General features: G+C 38.5%; 1 long non-coding RNA gene across 1 annotated transcript in view; it reads right to left on the bottom strand.

Moving 5' to 3' along the window:
* Positions 1 to 5,793: 5,793 nt before the first annotated feature.
* The window catches only part of LOC136287855 (uncharacterized), a 34,906-nt gene continuing 21,613 nt past the window's right edge, over positions 5,794 to 19,086 (bottom strand). The window contains exons 4-5 of the long non-coding RNA XR_010720389.1: positions 7,085 to 7,173; positions 5,794 to 5,968 (exon numbers count right to left, since the gene is read on the bottom strand). This is a non-coding gene — a long non-coding RNA (uncharacterized lncRNA). The remainder of the gene's footprint in view (positions 5,969 to 7,084; positions 7,174 to 19,086) is intronic.

The following is a 19,086-nucleotide window of genomic DNA, read 5'->3' as shown; positions in this document are numbered from 1 at the left end:
TTCTTACAGATAAGAAGATCTCAGTACAGCACTCACTCCCAGGCCTGAGCTCTTCAGAGCTGTTGCAGGAGGAGTCATTACACTGTGACAACACAACAGATCAGGTAATATCAGAAGACACCTCAATGCTGTATATTCTTGAAAAAATACACTAAGCAAGAAAGAGGCCTTTATTTTTCTAGTAAAAGAAGCTTTTTCTTATATTTTATACTTAAACTACTTCTCATTCAAGAAAAATTTTATATAGAAATTGACATATTTTATATATATGTCATAGCTCTTTTCTATAGCAGGGTCCCTAGGTTTTGATTGAATAATTTTCCCAGACATCCATAATGAATTTCCAACTGAATTGACAACACAGATAATTCAGAATGCCATGGGAATTGGTAGTCAGAAAATGAGATATTGTCTAGAAGGCATAACACAGTAAGCAGAGAACATTTTACTTGTTTATCTCTTCCTACATCACCAAACACTATTCAAAGTGGGACATGTTCTTTTCTGAGAGATTGTTTTTTGCACAATCTACAGCCACTTTAATTAAATATGCTAGTATTTGATTAATTCTCAGTTAAATATTCCGAATTTGATTTGTTATAGCTAAATCATCTCTATATTTGAATGCAAATCTCTCTCAATGAAACACTTGACACCAAATACTGTTTTTCAAAATTAATGAATATTATATTACTGTTAATCCTAGTAACTCTTGCTTTAATTGCAACAGTTTTAGGTAGCTTAGTTTCATTTCAGAGCTTGCCAAGAGGGGCATGGAAATCAGAGATAAAAAGAAACACAAATACAGTAAAAGGGGGCACAATGGAAGATTGTTTTGAATTTGGTAGATCCTTCATACTCTGCATCTGCTGGTTTTTGATTGAGTTACACATTACCAATCTATGCTATGAGTTATATTCATAATAAGATGATTTTGCAAATCAGTCCAAAAAAAATTGTGCAGGATATCTGGTGGCAGACACAGAGGTAAGTTAAAAAGCAAAACAAAACAAAAAAACCAACCAAACAACCAAACAAACAGACAAAAAATATCCACTAAATCTGAATTATCACTTTGAAGACAACCTTTTATTCCAGATCATTGTATTTAAAAAATAAAATTACAAACTCCTGAAATCGTTATTAAAGAGGATGGGGCTAGGAGTAGTGGGAGGAGAATTTTTCTTTAACTAAAAACAAAAACATGCTTGGATTAGTTTAAGGTTCAATCCTGTAAGTTGCCAAGCTTTCTGGTCCCAATTCAGTAAATTACTTAAGCATGAGCTTAAGTTTTAGGCACATCATCAATTCCAAAGAAATTATCTGACTCACACATCCCTAATAAATGTCTGGGCTAGAGCCAGAGATCTCAGTACTTACTAGTATTAAGACATTTGTTTCCTAATTGAACGAATAGTGATAGGTAGATTGCATAGAGAATAAAACCTGCTGCAAAGCTCCTTGCAAGGTGGGAATCACAGCTGGCTCTGCTGTAACCCACACACCTCACAGAATGACTCGTCTGTCCCTGCCATGGTACAAAGCTGGCCACAGTGTTCCTGGCCTCCCAACGTTCCCCCGTCCCAGGGTGAATCATGTTCAGTGTTGCTGAAATTCCTAGTTATCCAAACAAGCAATAATAGAAACATTTGAACAGAAAGAATCTTTGAGTCATGTAGGTGGTTTTCTTGTGTGGGAAACTACCCGCTTTGTATCTATGTGATTAGGAAAGTCAGCTTCATTTGCTGCTGGCTGCCTGAGGCAGGCAATAAAAAGCACATTCATGCTCCTATTCCTTCCCCCTCTCAGCAACAGAGAAGAAGGGAAAAGATTATTAACATTTGTGTCATAGTCGGGTTGAGAGAACACATTCCCTGTCTGTAAAGCATCACTTCTTACCAGTAGGAACTTTTTCCAGGATTTTACCATGCCCACCCTGAACTTACCCATCCAGCTAGATGAAGAAAGTGCTACCCAAATACATGCTGCCCAGAGCACAATGACTCATGCTAAGATACCAGAAGTATTGTTTTGGTGATGTTCAGCAATACACCAAACCCTCATCAGACATGGAGCCTGCCTAAAACTGACTAGATTGACTAAAAAATGGAGTAGGGGTGAGGAAGATTAAAGTGCAATAAGACTGCACCATTTGCTATTTGTGCCCTCCTGGTCTCTGGCAAGCTTGGATAGAAATCTTAAAACAGAAGAGTTTTCATGAAAGATCAGAAAAGAGCAATTAACTTTGGAGAGCTTCATAAAGCAAACATGAAGAGCATCATGTACTGTAGACCAAAAGGGTTCCTTCAAAAAATTTTAAAATAACAGGCAAGAGACCTGAGTACCACAGGCAGAGAAAAGACAGCAGACAGTAGCTTCTCACGGCAGCATGAAAATGATGTGACTGGGGAAAAAACAAGCCAGGATGAGGTTTTAGTTGAGGCAGATCCGGAGTAAAACATCAGATCTGGAACCAATCAAACCAACAAGGAGAGAGAATGAGGACAGCAATCCCTCAGACATGTTGAAAGCCCAGTGAGGACACAATTTCAAAAACAGCAGGCTGTGAACATGGCTGTGTTGAAGATGGCTGATGAGCCAAAACCCTGGTCAGAGTCATGTTGGCTGAGCAGGAGTGGAGCAGAGGGAGAGAACTCGGCTGGGATGGAGGATCTCTGCATCTCAACATGAGCCCAGAGATGGCAGGGGGGAGCTTTTTCATGCCAGAAAATGAGACAGGCTTGCATGGGAAACATTGCTATGCAAAAAAGAATATTCCTGTGAGAACATGGATGTGCTGGATATTAGGAACAGAATTTAAAACTTTCCCAGCTTTGCTCAGTTTTGACACCATGCTGACATCGACACTTTTCAACAGGTATTTCAGGGGGAGCTTCACCCAAGAGATTTTATTAAAGTCAATCTGACAAACTGTGACATCTTTCCAGAAGAGAGGTTAACAACAGGTTTGCATCAGTTTTGCGAGCAGCCCTTGGGCTGCATTTTCAATCTAAAAATATAAAATGATGTCTGTTGAAAGTGCTATGCTGAAACTGGTGACATCACCAGTGGCAAAGGATGGGAACTGCCTTCATGCTGCTCTCAGCAGCCTTAATAGAAAAATGATTAATCATAAGTGCAAAAAAAAGTTGTCATACTGTCTCAGCTCTTTTACCATTAAAATTATTTAAATTATACTGCCTATGTTACTTATCAGTTCTGGACTGACTTTTCTATTTTTAATATAAACAAAGGGTAGGTAATTATAAGTGACATCTGCATATATGCTTCCAAAGTGTGGATAAAACCTTTCAACACACTGAAATATTCTCGTTAGTGCACACACTTAGATCCTGTCAGATATTAAGAAGAAAATTTATAGAGAAAGATAAAAACGGAAATCATCTATGGTATCACTGGTCACCTCAATATTGGAATTTTAGATAAGAGATAACTGTCCAAAGAAATCTATTTATACTGTCATGTACATAGACAGGCTGCCTGTATTGTACACAAATAGATCTATAGGTTACTGTGGTGTTGATGACAGAGACAGGCAGTTGTGAAAATTTCAGAGAAGCTAGCAGAAAGCTGAAAGGTAGAATCGCAACAAAAATCCATTTGTAAGCAAACATCTATGCAGACCAGGAGTGAAGGCTCACAAATATTTTTTTTGGTGGTTAATTCTGAACAGAATAGTCTGCAGATGAAATGGCCATGAAAATAGAAATGTTCTCATAAATAATGTAAATTTTGCATCAAGAAAGTCATCATTGAAAAATTAAGCACTGATAAAAAAGTATTTGGATTGCACAGATGTACAGACAGGTGTTCACTTGATATCCATAAGAAGTAGATGAAAAATGCTCTAAAAGTCTTGCCTATTCACCACCAACCTCAGTGAAGCTTTTTCAAGACACTTGCTGAAATAGTGTATTTCAAAGTTTTTATGTTTAAAAAACTAGAATATTTATGTCTCCAAACAGGAAGTTCCTTCCTTCCTTCCTTCCTTCCTTCCTTCCTTCCTTCCTTCCTTCCTTCCTTCCTTCCTTCCTTCCTTCCTTCCTTCCTTCCTTCCTTCCTTCCTTCCTTCCTTCCTTCCTTCCTTCCTTCCTTCCTTCCTTCCTTCCTTTTTCTCTAAACTACTTTAAATATTTTCCTGGTTTGAGTAAAAACAATTTTTGTTTCTGTTTTCTCTAGCATAGAATAGTGTAGTCTATTACCTTCCTTTTTGCAATTAAATATTACATTCTGAAGAATTATTAAGATTAAAAGCTATTGATTTCTTCAGTGTTTCCTCCAAATAAAAAAGATCATGTTTACTAGATCTCTGATCATTCCTTCTGATTTCTTCTGGAATTTCTCCATTGGTCATATATTTCTTGAACTCCTATTCATGCTCTTATTTTACTACCTTTTACTGAAGTAGCCTCTCACTTTTGCAAAAGCTATTTTGTAGCTCATAAAATATTGTGAGGAAAAATACAATATTAATTGTATCCCTACCTCAGAGATTTTAGAAGAAAGGCTATTCAGTACATGCTGATAAAAGATAACCATATAAAAATATTGTATTTCACATCGCAATTATATACATAGTTACAATCACCATGACAGTCCCTCACACATTTTAGTACATCCCTCATCCCCTTGTGAGAAAGGGAAGTACTATTATTGCCTTGCTACCAACTGGGACATATCAACAATTATCTATATATCAACACAGTCATCAACAATTACAGATACAAATCCACATGAAATTATAAGTCGTCATTTCATATATTTATAGAAATAATATATTGATACATATTTATATTTCTTATTCTCATGCTACCACGGGGAAATTATTAAATTACCTCTGAACGAGCTAGTGAGGGTACCAGAAGCAAAATACATACATTTAGATGAGCTCCATCCACTCAGACAATTTTTTCAACATTGAAGCAAGATTTATTAGCTAATAAATGTGTGCATATGTTTCTGTTTCTGATGCGCAACCAGCTTTAGGACATTCCAGACAACCCAGACTTGTGTTCTGACACAATTCTTGAGAGCTGTTATCACCAGATCTGCTGTAAATTGAGCATGTCTCCCAGATAATACTTTTTGCATGCCCAAATCACCCACAGTCCATTCCTCTTCACTTACTTTGGGTTTGAGGTTTTTTTTAGGAAGTTAAACAACATGAGAGGTAAAGCAGAAATATAGGCTGAAGACATGCCGCCTCAAGTTGAGGTTCTTTCCACACTCCAAAAACAGCTCTTTCACCAGAGAGGAGGGTTCCACCCTTTCTTCTGGGTAAGAACAGTGTAACTCAAAGTCAACTAGCTGAGACTCACGGCACACAAACATGCACCACATGCTCCATATAGGCTTAACAACTATAAAAAAAAGGTCCTTTTGAGAAGGGAAGATAAGTATAATGACAACTGATGTATGAACACAGTTTAACCTTACCCATTTAGACAACTGCTTAGTTATCCATCCAGACAATTACCCATATAGACAACTTCTGAGTTGGCAGGCCTTTAGCTCAGCCAGTCCAAATGAATGAGTTCTGGTCTTAGGAATTGTAGGTGAAGCTAGGAAAGTGAGGAGGGAGAGGGCCAGAAGGGGCAGGGGGAGATGACTGAGGAAAGAAGGAACTAAGATTATCAAAGACTAGAAAAAAAGTAGTGGAAGGAAGAATATTTGAAATTTTAAGACTCTGATTTATCTCATCTTTATACATTTCTTTTGTTGGCTTGTCGTCAGGTAGACTGCCAATGCAGAGACCAGAACTTTGGTCAGGTTTTTCAGTCAGCATTCACAAAATGTAAACAGAAAACCAGAAAACATTTTAAAGTTTATTGCCATTAGCAGTAAATTTTACTTTCGTACTCTTGAAATGTGGAAGGTAGGTCTCCTTGTTGGTTTGCATACTGTCTGTTTCCTGACAGGAGCCAGCTGACTTCTCAGAACGGGAACTCTGGGGACAAAAAATCAGGAATTACTCAGATGTGCATCCTGTCCCATTGTATTAAAACATGTAGCTGAAGCCAAACGCAGTTGCTGAAAACTCAAGGCTGTGTTTGGGGCATCACTGAAGCACACTTAGCAAATTTCCCTTTTAGCTGTCAGATTTTTTTACTAATTTATGCTAATTTATAATAGGTATATTTCACTGTTACTCTTTATTGTTACCATGTTCTTATAGTAGAGAGGTTAATATTAAAATATTTTCTGGTTTTCCTTTTTTTTCCTCCATAAAAGGACTAGATGATTTGCCTTTGTTTTGTACTCAGAGTTTGGAAATCTTCTAAATAAATCAATCAATCTGTCAGCTCCCACAGGTACTTTAGCTGTTTTAACAATTTAGCTCCAATCCTGCAAATTTGTATGCACAAAGATGGCCAAGAATAGGACTTATCTCACCTAATCTAAGAGATAGGAATCTAATCTACACAGTTGTCTAGGCTACACTTCTGTTGTCAATTGGGAGAGGCAGAAGTCTAAGATAGGAGGTATGAATCACCCCTCCGGAGGCGAAAATCTCTCTCCATTGACTCTAGAGGGAACCTGGGAAGGTTGGTTATACTAGACATCTAACATTTAAATGATCAAAACTAAGTGAGCTAAATCACGTTTGAAGTGCACAAAGGGCACACTGAAATCAGTGCAATTCCCCTGAAAAATAGCTGTATGGATGTTAAAATGTTTGTATCATAAAGTTCCACACTACTGAGTTTTTAATGGAAAAGACTATTGCTATGTGTTTAGCAGAATACAGCCTTGATCCCTGACTGGTATTATTTTGGTAAAAGTAGAAAGGGGTACAAATCAGAAAGTTCAGACGTAGGAAGAAAATTATTTAATGCTACATTACAAAGTATTTTAAAGGGTAACTATTGCTACCCTACCTGATCCTTCACTCATTGCTAGAACTGGTCAACCTGCTTCTGAGAGGCAGTCTTCACAAAAAAAAAAAAAAAAAAAAAAAAAAAAAAATCATATAGTAAAAATGACAGTATAGAGTTGTTTGGAGACATTGAATTTAAGGAGAACTTTTTATTTTCATGTATCAGTAAAAAATGAGTGATGATACCTCTGCTCCCTTGAAAGTTCAGGAAGGGATAGCTGTCATGGTGCCAGACTGCCAGGATACTCTTCAAACAGCTCATTATTGACAGGAACCTGTATCAAGTGCATCAAGAGGTAAAATATTTGCTTGAGAATACGTTGGTAAAATTTATCAACAGACGATAAGGACTTGGTGGTCTCATAGGCCTGGCTGACATGAATCCTGAAATGAACATTCAAAGGTACATTTTTCTCTGCACTACCAAATCGCAGCGTGTTGAGTTTCTTCCCATTGTGGACAAAAATTGCTTTAATTTTGCAGGGAAGGAAGGAAGCAAATGCCACCCACCTTGAGGCCTCTGATTTCAAGGCACTTCCCATTGCATGTGTTAGTGGGGACCAGAGGTTTTGTGTGTGCACAGTTATAAACTTGCCAAAACCCTCTCAGCGGCTGCTGCCCCCCCACCAGCGCAGCTGAGCGGTTGACTGCTGTGCTGATCTACTGAGTCAAACTGGAGTCGGTCCCCACACAGAGCCCAAAAACTTGGAAACTTCAGTGCCAGATGCAGGGCTGTTAGGAAATCCACCCCCATAACCCAGGGACAGGGTGCAGGGCTGGAGCATAGAGCAGACAGGGCCTTCCCGGAGTGGCTGGGGGCCACGAGGGATCCAAAATGGCCGGGACAAGGCAGCCCCGAAATGTGCCCCATGTTGGCAGCAGGTGAGGAATGCGTGAGGGAACATGCTCAGCCAGGGGATCTCCACACACCGCTCAGCTGTCAGCTCTGTTCCGACTGCCTGGATTCAGGTGGATTTCACTCACTCGGCGCTGCAGGGAGACAGACTTTACCATTTTGTGACTCACGCTCGATCGGGGGGAGTGGGAGCAGCAATCATTTATGACTCACTGTATTGTATAAGGCTGTGGAAAATCATTTGCCTGCATACTGTACAAATACGTACTGGAAGTATATTAAATATGTTGAAGTAATTGGAACATAATTAAAATGTTCTAAAGCAAAAGAGAGAAAGGTTACTCATTACCAGTCTCTTCCTTTTCACAGAGATAACCTATTAGAAGAAATTTGCAGTATTTTCCTTCTGAAGTAGTCAAGGCTTTAAAATTCTGTCTAGAAATAGAACTGTGTGAATAACTTGAGGTAGGGGTTATATTCAAAGAAAATCTAGCATTCTTTATCCTCTTGACAGTGGTTTTTTTTCAACTTTTCTTGAGCAACTGTTCCTAGGATGAGAAAAATATAAGTTCTTCTGAAACAGTAGGAATAAATATATTTTGAAACGTTCCCTCTAAAAGCAAAGTTGTGCAAAAGCCTAATGCTCAAACCAGTGTTCGAATAAAACAGACTGCAAAGGATATTGTTACACCAGAGGAAAAGAAATCATAGTTTGCAGGTTGGGATGCTGTCTATAAAGTTCTTTGCTTTGCTAGAATTTAAATGATGACCTTAGAAAAAAATACCTCTGGCCTAAATCTGAAAAAAATCTGAGGTTTTTGTATCCTGGAGAATTTAGAACCTGGGGTTAGATGACTTGGATGGGGCAAGTAATAGCAATATCAGGGAGACAGCTGTGTTTGAACACTTCACTTTCCTTCAGACCACAACCATGAGAAGCAATAAAAATGAAAGTATTTCTAGCTGGTAAAAAGAAAGAAAAAAAAATCCTGTAGAAAATTGATATTTTGATGCAATTAGTTCACAGAATCACAGAATATGCCAAGCTGGAAAGGACCCACAAGGATCACTGAGTGCAACTCCTGGTCCTTCTCAGGACCATCCCCAAAAGTCACACCCTGTTCCTTGGCAGAGTGAAATCTGGGATCAGACAAACCCCATGAGAGCATGATGGGTGGTGGGAAGATGAGAACAGGACCCAGTGCTCTTCCATGCTTCAATCCTGAGTCACAGACAGGTCAATCTACAAAGGGGAACTTCTCGTTATCAACCAAAATGAAAGCTAAACTAAGTGCAGTGCAGGGAATGGTTAGCTGATTGCTAGGCAATGGCTGTCACAGCGAACACAAGCTAAAATCAGCTCAGGCCAAGACAAGCCCAGGCTTGTTTTTAATCCCTGCACTCTCAGGTCAGCCGAGAGCCCCTGACTTTTTACTTGCAGTGACAAGAAATTACACATGCTGAGCTGTAAAATAAGGACAAGGAAACAGAGAGGAAGAGAAGGATGGTCTTTCCCCACCAGAAAAAAAACTCAAAACAACAGATCTATGCAGGATTGCCTTAAAACTGTGTGGTGTGATTAAAATGAGGCATTCTGTATCCTGATATTGGGCACCAAAAATTTTCCTTTTAAGATAATACTTGTTAAAATAGAGAAATTACTCTGTTCTGTCAGAGTAGACAGGGTACCTGGAGCAACTTTTCCCAAACTTTAACCTGAGGATCACAGCCTTTCAACAAGGAGCAAACCTTCCAGTATCTCCAAAGTTTCAGGTGTGTGTGAATTGCCTTTTTCCCTTTTTTTTTTTTTTTTTTTTTTTTTTAAGGTTTTCTTTCCTACCTGTGCAGACAAAAATGCTGGATTCATGGGGACAGAAAGAAAAAGCAAGAAGCAGCAAAGGGACAGCGTGGGAATCTGAGGACTCACCTAGAAGGGCAAAATCCGAGTTTATATTTAAATGTAGGCAAAACAATAAAACAAGTACAGGCTCACTTCCAAATATCTGACATTTTGTCAGAACTTTGCAAAGAGGTTGAGATCCTGCTCTCCTGTTCCTTGGCTTCTCCTGAAAAACCATACTAGCTCTGTGCACATTTTTGCACCCCCCCTGTCACATGTATCCATAACATCCAAAAGGAGCCCCGCTCTCTCCTGCACAGAGCACCCTACCCCTGTGGAAGAGGACATTGCCTCTTTGGGGCAATTCTGCTGTAACATCCTAGGAGCTCCCTGGGCCATTGGTGACATCCCAGTGTCATCCAGCCCAGTCTAACTCCATTCAGACAAACCATCGCTTCTGCTCCCAGCCAGTGAGAGGTGGCCCTCGGTCAACCAAGTGGCGAGTAAGGCTGAGTTTAAAAGACACAATGAGTCTCACGTAAGAATTTATGATACAACTATTCCATGTTTTCCATTCATCTGTCCTTTTATCGCCTAGGCAAGGGCCCGACTGATATCCCAGCACAGCTGATGGTAGGACTTTAAATTTTGGAACATTGTCAAGATCTTGTTCTGTTGATGTGCAGAAACAAATCTAGAGTAAACCGGAAGGTTTTTTTAAAGATCTCCTAATATCACAGTCAGAGTCATACACTTCTGGGCTCAGTAAAGTGCCCAGAGCAAAATGCCCAGAGCAATACTGAGACAGATCAAAATGCAGTATTTTACAGGAGACAGAAAATCTTTCTGAATATCTCAGACTCAAAATGTGACTTGTGTACTATCTGAGCAGGTGAAATATAGGAGAATTAATGCCTTAATCTTATAAAATATCCTGAAATGGCTAATATCACCAGCTAAAGCCACTATAATAAATTAATTACTGGATTAGATTTAAAAGATCAGTCTAAAAGTGCTGGTTTTGAATAGAAAGTGGTAAAAACATTATCCACTTACCCACTGTTTTCTAGTGACTTTAAAGACTTCAAAAGACAAATAAGCTATATGTTTTTGTAAAAATCATTGTGATTACTACAAAACAGGTCTATAGGAGATCAGAGAGCAGTACTATAATACCAAAAATTGCAACAAATATAATAATAAGGGAAAGAAAATGGTGACTGCAAACTTTGTGGATTTCAAGCAAAATTACAATATTGATTTGTAGCCCAGAAGTCAGAGTAATAAATATCATGGGAAAAATGTATTCATTTTCCTTGATTTGGGGCAAATGGTCTAGTCCCAAAGGAGGCTTTTAATTTTTGGATACAGAAAAATGCATAAAGGCTTTGTAGCAGAAAAGAGGAGCAAAATTTTCCAGTGTTGAATTCTTCACAACAAGATAACTAGACATGGAATCTGAGGGGTGAGCAATGAACAGCCTTCACTTTTAGGGGGGAAGACAGAGGGTAACCACCACATTGGCTAACTGAGATTCACAGAATATTCTGAGTTGGAAGGGACCAAGGAAGGATCATCAAGTCCCATTCTTAAGTAAATTGCCCCACAACCATGGTGTTACTAGCACCATACTCCAAACAACTGAGCTCACATCCTCACTGTGTTATGAGAATGATTTCACATGACGATACGAGTGTATTTGAGTTGATCCACATGTATGTGAAAGGGCTAAAGAGATTTACCTGATTTGTTATGGTCCTGGAGAAAAGTGAAAATAATTGATTTTTTTTTTCAACCCCAAATTTAATCTCTTATACACAGTAGATGTGGCACAAAATAGTTTTTCAAAGAAAGAGGTTAAAAATGCAGCTGATTGTTTTTCACACAGAACAAAGACGTCTCTGTTCTATTATCAGTGCTCATATCTGTTCTGGTACAGGATGTGTCATTGCTCCCTGTACCAAAGTGTTACTGCATATTGTAAAGTTCATTGAGAAAAATCATTAAAAGGAAAGTTCAGGATGTAGTTAAACCCTACTCATGTCAGTCTGGGCTTTACATGCATAAATCATGCCCCGTATTATGGAAAGAACCCAAGAGACCAAATTAATATTGTTACATCCCTGAACACTTCTGAAGACTGGCAAATTCTTGCTGATTTTATTCAAGTGTTGTCTTAATATTCAAATTCATGAAGCACATGAAGATACCTTGGATTTATTAAAACTTTTTTGTACTCAACATTTTTGCAAGTCAGGTCACTACATGACTATATATAAAGAAGCTCAGTAGACTGGCCTGATTTTTGGAAGTGTCAAGTTGCCACAGTTTTTACTAAAGTCAGTGAAAAATGTAAGTTCTCAGTAACTGGAAATCCAGTAGACTTTTGCTCAATTTTTTTTAGCTGTACATGAAAGACTCTGGCTACCTAAAGATGAAAAATGGAGGCTTGATCTTGTAACTTCATAATGGAACAGAAAATTGGGTCATTATATTGAAAGAAGGAAACAGCAATTGCGTCATTGAGATTGAGGTAGGAAAGCAAGCTCATCCTCAGATTGCTGAAGTTATCTAGTGCCTTTAACATTATCTCAATATTCAGGATTTTTCCTGAGGTTTAATTTCAAATGTAATTAAAAAAATGCTTACTCTCCCATGGGTATTTCAGACAGTGGTGAGATCTGCTTTCATATTTAAATACTTTTCAGAACAGAAAATTTAGAGGGGGCATGAGGATACAGGGTGAAAATTTCACTTGGGGAGCACTCTAATTTTCACTGAAGTCAATGACAGAATTCCTACTGGCTTTGAAAGACAGCAAAAGCAAGTCAGCACAAAAAAATGCATAAACAGAAGCATCCCAAGCCTGCTGAGACTTGATTATATAATTTTTTAAAGTATGAAGGATAAATCTAGGCATCTAAATGGCATATACATGTGTTATGCACCATTAAAAAGTGATGAGAAATAAATTAATTAAACCAAACATGCCCAGTGCACTGCTAGTCTTCCCAGAGATGAGAGCTGGAGAACCTAAAAATAGAAAAGATGATTTTATGTGCAAGTTCCATGAAGGAGTAGTGTTTCAGAAGGGGAAGATGTAAACAGAGAACCAACGCGGTCCCAGTGGGGGTGTACAAATGTGAGGAAGGTCACATCTTCTGTCTCTGTGCATAACATGAAGAGGTCCAGGTAAGGCACAAACTTCACAGATCTAAAACATAGCAGTAAAAGCCCTCCCACAGTGTTTTGTAGGTGAATTTTTCTTCCATTTTGGTTTTTCTCTTGTCCCTGAAAAGTTGTTCTTGGCTATTGGCTATATAAGGGTCTTTTCTATGTCCATTCAATTCCTACTTTTTGTGTCTTGCATGTCTGCTGAATAATTTATGCCATGAAAAACAAGTTAAGCAAGCAAGCTTCTTCTGTGGTTCATTCAGGAAGCAGTGATGTTAGTGGTCACTGACTAGGGAAGAAAAGACAGTCCAAGCAATGATTTGAGCCAAACACTTTGAAGATCAAGACCAGATCCTTAACTTAATTACATGACAAAAAAGGCCAGTTGTTAACTTCCTCCATTTATGAATGATATGTTCATTCTGTTTCTATTTGGCAGCTGCTGTGGGGACCCACGGCTCTGCAGTGATGTCAGTACAACAGCTCCAAGCAAGAGCAAACAAAGCATCAACAAATGTATATGCACCGAGAAGAACTGTTTCCTCTTAGTTGATGATTTGCCTACAAATTTGCCTCATTTGTTTCAAGACCCTGACACAAAAATGAAGCACAAGCAATACGAAGCACCTTCATCATTTCTAGAGTGCCCTGGGAGCCTTCCAACAGCCCCTGTGACTGGCTGGTGGGTACCAAAAATAGACATGGGGATGAACATGTTGTGGCTGTGGTTATTTGCTAGGTGCTGTATGTGTAGATTGTGTCCTTTACAGGAAAAATGCCATAAAAAGTAAACCAGATTATCCTGAAGAGCATCTGTGGTGATTATGACCTTAACTTCTTTTGGACCTCCATTTCTCAGAGTATGGAGGATCCCATATCCAAACCCAACAAAGAATCTCAACTGCTGGAAGCTGCTCGAAGCGGAATGCACAATCCAGACCCTTTTCTTTACAGTAGAATCCAAAATAGTTTAAAAAATAAACATAGAAGTCAAAAAATAAACATGGAACTTATTCCATGTTTAATGGTGCTTAACAACACCAATTTCCTTGCAGGTCTTACATGTAGCTGGATTCTTTCTGTGGAGAAACATCTTCCCAAGTTAGATCAATTGTGTGCCCTCAGCAGATCTCCCCATTCACTCAGTTTTTAAGGTGTTGAGGAATAAATGTAGATCTCATGTCAGTATTTAATTTGAGAAGTAAAAATTGGGGAAAAAAATGTTTGAATGCCTATTTCAAAGGACAGTGTAAGAATGAAAACAAATGCTTGAGCACAGACAAGGGCTATGGGAATGAGGTAAACCTCAATTCCAAAGAAAGATATAATAAAGAGCAAACCTGCATTTAGAAAGAAAAGGTTAAATAGTACATGATGGGCAGCTGATTTGAAATGTGTTATGGAGAAAAAGCTGAAAAACCAGATGCTGAAGCGAACTGTGAAAGCTAACCAGAAAATATGACTAGAACTTGAGTCCAGCAGATAAGGGAAAGATGGTGCCGTGAAAACATGTACCCTACTTGTTCCGGGGTACACCATCAAAGATAAGATGGTTCTCAGTGCTGCTTGTGGTTATCCCTTCCATCTCCAATTGTGGCAGTCTGGAAATCATGAACAATACAGAAAATCCTAAGGGGTCTCACATACAAGGGCTGCAGTGAAGAATTCAATATCCAAAGACTGGGACCTTGGGCCAAAACTCGTTGTTTAAAATGAAAAGCAAAATTTTAGCTTTTCATTTAGGAAATGTAAAGTAGAATTCAAACCATAAGTCAACAACACAGTGCACACCTACCCAAGTGCCCACTGAGAGATCCAAGGCCTGAACTCTACACATGATAACCTTGCACCAGAAAATGTAGAGAATTGTCACACCAAAACACATGACTGAGAACATACTCAGCATTGAAGCATGACAGCAACATTTTCTATATCCTGCAACTGAATAAAGCTTATTGATTTACCTGGCTTTGCAGTGTCCAAGGTTATCCTGATTATGAAGCTCAGAATATCATTCCGTGAATTGGAGTGTACTATATCATTTACCCATATAGTAAATTTACTATACTGGATTTACTGCCACAGTCTTACCCCTTTTCAGTGATTTCTGCACCACACTTCATTTTGCAGCATTGTTCTCAGAATGCACAAAACAGTGAGATCTGTTTTGAGTTGAGGGAGCTATGCAGATTTGTACCATCTGAAAATCTGGACTATGGTATCCTCACATTCCTTTCCTGCATGCAAAATAATACTGCTAGGCTGCAAACAGCTGTTGTAACTGACATGTGGCAGCTAAGGGCAACCAAATTTCTTCTGATGAAACAAAATCTTGTCACATACAATGAGCAGTTACTTGAGATTTCACCCCGTCTCCTCTGGAAAAACAGGTAACATTCATATAAAGAAGCTGGGCTGCATCAGAAAAATTGATTTTAAACCAATAATTCTCTGCTGGTAATTGATGCATTGTCATATCAAACAAAGAGCTGGTGTCTGCAAAAATTGACATACTTGTTGCTTCTATAATTAGAAAAACCCACTCATAAAGTGTGCATTGATGGAAATGCAAGTAGGGGTCATCATGTTCTCCTATGCAAAACAAAAGTTGCAGCCAATCTTTCTTTCTACACAGAGTTATTAGGTAATAAGAGCTCATGTATGTGAGGAGACCTTGCATCAAAGTTCACTTTCAATTCAGAGTATTCCTAGTCTGGAGCAGGTAAAATAGCTGAAACTCTGCTCATCACTGTTGCTGTAATTCTTTTCTTTGATGACTTGTTTTTTAAGTGGCAAAAGCCTTTCAGCCTGTGCAGCTCAGATGCTCAAGGTTCTCAGAAGCAGGACACCTTAGTTCACGTGAAAGATGTCTTTGCTCAGGCTAGAAAGCAGGAAACTCTGTATTAAATAATCTGAGTGAAATAATTGCAATCTTGATACTTCTTCATGACTCCCACATTGAAAACCTCTCTTTCATGGAAAGGGGGTTGGGTGAAGTAGATATGTACCTATTCTTAACTTGCAATAATCCAACTTTACTGAATTTCTATATTGATCTGATCCAAAGCCATAAAACTGACAGAAAATTTAAGGTGAAAAATGTGGTCTAACAGCAAATGACAACAAATCATTTGCAGCAGGAAAGATGCTTGTCTGCCTGAATGGCTACAGAGATCAAACATGGACAATTTACCTAGCTAGCTTAGACTTCCACCTTCAACACAACATCAGAGTGAAATCTTGCAAACAATTTAGGAGTGTATTAGAAGTTTCCATGAGAAACAATGATGGTTAAATGTCATCACTGAGGGATTCAGCATGTGGACTGAGGAGGAAGGTATAGCTGTAAATCAAAAGCAATAGTCGTCATTTACAGGTTTTAGAACCTTTCAAAGTATACAGGATCCTTCAGAGAAGGAGACTATAATCATTATTCATCTGAGTGGTAAGTGATGCTAACAAGTTGCAAAGTGGAAGCTAAAGGTCAGCAAGGCCAGATAGTCATCCTTTTTAATAAAGCTGCACTTAATGTCTGAGATTACCTTGGCAGTCCTCAAAAACACTTCTTATCAGCCCTCTTCTTTGGGTATCGAAGCATAAAGCAGAGGAGTCGTTTGATAGATCAGGCTTAAGAAGGTGTTCTGGTGAAGACAGTCTGGCAGTAACAGCAGCAGGCAAACAGAGAATTTCAGGTTGGGTCTACCAGCACAGCATGATGCACAGTGTCTGTTCACTCATTATTGTAACAATCTGCAAAGTACTTCATTTGAACACAAGAAATGTAAAAGCAGTCTTGGAGGCACCTAAATTCTCAAGAAGTAGGGCTGATGATAGGCCTTAAGAAGTAGCCTTGCTTTAAAATCTCTACTAATTCACAAGGTAAGCTACCAAAGAGAAGCAATATCTCTGCAATCACTAGATACCTTGCAATCAGCACAAGAAGTTTCCCTTAATTCATTACAGCATTCTAGCAGAACCACAGTTGCAACAGACATTAGCAAGAGATGATGTTACATACTGCCTTTCCAAATCACAGGAATAATCCTAGCATGTAGAGTAGGATTTAGTTAGGAAAACAAGCTAAAGAATTAGTTTGGGTTTTGTAAACTCTGGGAAAGAAACAAAAATAATTTTTTTCCTTGTTTCAATTTCTAATAAGAGCTATCAAGAATTGTAGTCAAAGATTCATACTTCAATAATTGGCCATTTTTGATGGAGATATATGTATACACACCTATATGTAGATTTTCCGTACTCTGTTTGACAATGTGCTTCAGAATCAGATTTAGTGAGAATAATCTCAGTTAAAGAATAGAATTTTAGAGGTTTTTTCTGTCACCCTTACAGTGTTCCTTTTAATGAAGGTTTCAAGACCTATGTTACGTATTTGAGACATTGCTCTCTGACCTGGTTTAAGATGCAGTATATGTTGGCATATGAACAGTGAAGGAGTTTCAATTTTGTAATACTGCTCTGTGGAGTAAGGCTCTGAGTACTAGCATGCTGAAATATTAATGGAACACAAAAAAAAAAAGAAAAAGAAAAAGCAAGAATTTTGTCCTACATCTGGAAAAATGGCTGCCTGGAAAGTTGAATTAGTTGATTTTAATTGAGGTGGGACAAAATTTCCAAGAGCAACAGTAACTACTTTAGGCTATGCAAGTTAAAGCATCTGAACATTGGAAGTACTACAGGTCCAGTGTTAAATACCTTCCCTGACCTTGTTCCAGATTATTTTTTCTCACAATGCATCTGATTTCTGGATCTGCTTTACTGTATATAAATAGTTGACCCATTAGTTATCTTTTCCTGACCCAATACAGTTTCCAATTCTTTTCTTTATTTTTTTTTTTTCTCTTGACCCAGAAGAAATCTTTTCCAGGGCTGCAGACTGCTTATTCAGGGAGGAAAGATGCACATATCAAGTCTTGCCGAAGTGCAAAGTGTTTAGATTCCACAAAATTGACATGGGTATTGAAAAATAAAATAAATTCATGTAGAATGCAAAAAGGAAAAGTTAAGCCACAGCTCAATATGAGAGTGTGAGACTGATTTCAAAGTGGTTTTTTTTGGGCAGACAAATAATGGTCTTAGAGCATGTCAACATCTACTGTGTTTTTTTTTCTAAAAGATCAGAAGCTGAACTTAAAACTTATGCTATTTTAGTACACAAGGGTCAATTCCACTTGACCATTTCTACTGAGTATGAATGGTTGGGAAGCAAAGGATATTACGTACAAGGGATGGTATGCTACTCAGGCAGGGAGTTTATGAAACAACCCTTAATCAAGTCTTTCAAAGCAAGTTAAAGAGGAGCTGGACCAAGAACATAGCTCAGTTTGCAGTAACCTTTGCAGAACATTTAGGACAAAATCCATTTTATTATTATGCTTTATTCTCATTATAACTTCCCATAAATTTCTTCAAGGACTGGAAGGTGAGATAAAAGCAAAATATAGTACACTAAATATCCCACCAAGTCTTTGTTCCATTCACTCCAGTTCTAATGCTGATGCTGTTACTGCAGTGTCCCCATGCCTTCTAGTAACACACTAAGCAACATGTCCAACATCTGTCAAATGTTTGTGCTCACTGTTTCTCTCCTCAGGGGAAGATGTGTGTTCGGCAGATTGTTTTCTTTTTGAATTTATTTTTAATAAAATCTAAATTGCTGTGCTATTTGTTTATTAGAGAAGTTAAAGAAATATGACTTGCACTCAGGACTGTAGGTACACAGGATGTCATAGCCCAGGAGTTCCTCTGGGAGAAGTGCAATTTATGCCCAGGAGTGGGAAAAAGCAGTGGGCAGGCCCTGAGGGTGTAAAGGTGTGGAGTGCTTAAAAGGAGCTATGACAAGGGGTTACTCATGCAAACTGTAAATTCAGGAAGGAGAAGGTGAGACTTTATTTTTGCATCTTTTGCTGCTTGCATTCAAATTTTATGTTGCAAATGCAAATGCAGAAAGCAAGCTTCAGCTGAATTCCCACATTCTGTCATCAAAGCCATTCATTACAGACTTTGCTGCTGCTGCTCCTGAGCACCCCAGATTTGGAATAAGAGGGCTGTGACAGTGATGCCTGTGGAAGCCTTGGGAGGGTATGTTTGCACATTTACTGCCTACACTATTTTAATGTCCAGCTCAGGATGACCTTAAGAAATTCAAATGTATCTCACACATGTATTTTAAAAGGAGAGTAAGAGAAAAGGGAAAAAACATTGCCAAGACCTTGCAGCTGGTGAAGACAGAATTGCAAAGTTCTGTGTGTTGGGAATTAAACACTACGCAATTAGAAGGTAAACTTAGATGCCTTTGAACTC

This window comes from Chamaea fasciata, unplaced genomic scaffold (genome assembly GCF_029207755.1).
Source record: "Chamaea fasciata isolate MVZ Bird 193981 ecotype frontalis unplaced genomic scaffold, bChaFas1.0.hap1 SCAF_3, whole genome shotgun sequence".
NCBI lineage: Eukaryota > Metazoa > Chordata > Aves > Passeriformes > Sylviidae > Chamaea > Chamaea fasciata.
This window is presented reverse-complemented; position numbering and strand designations above follow the sequence as displayed.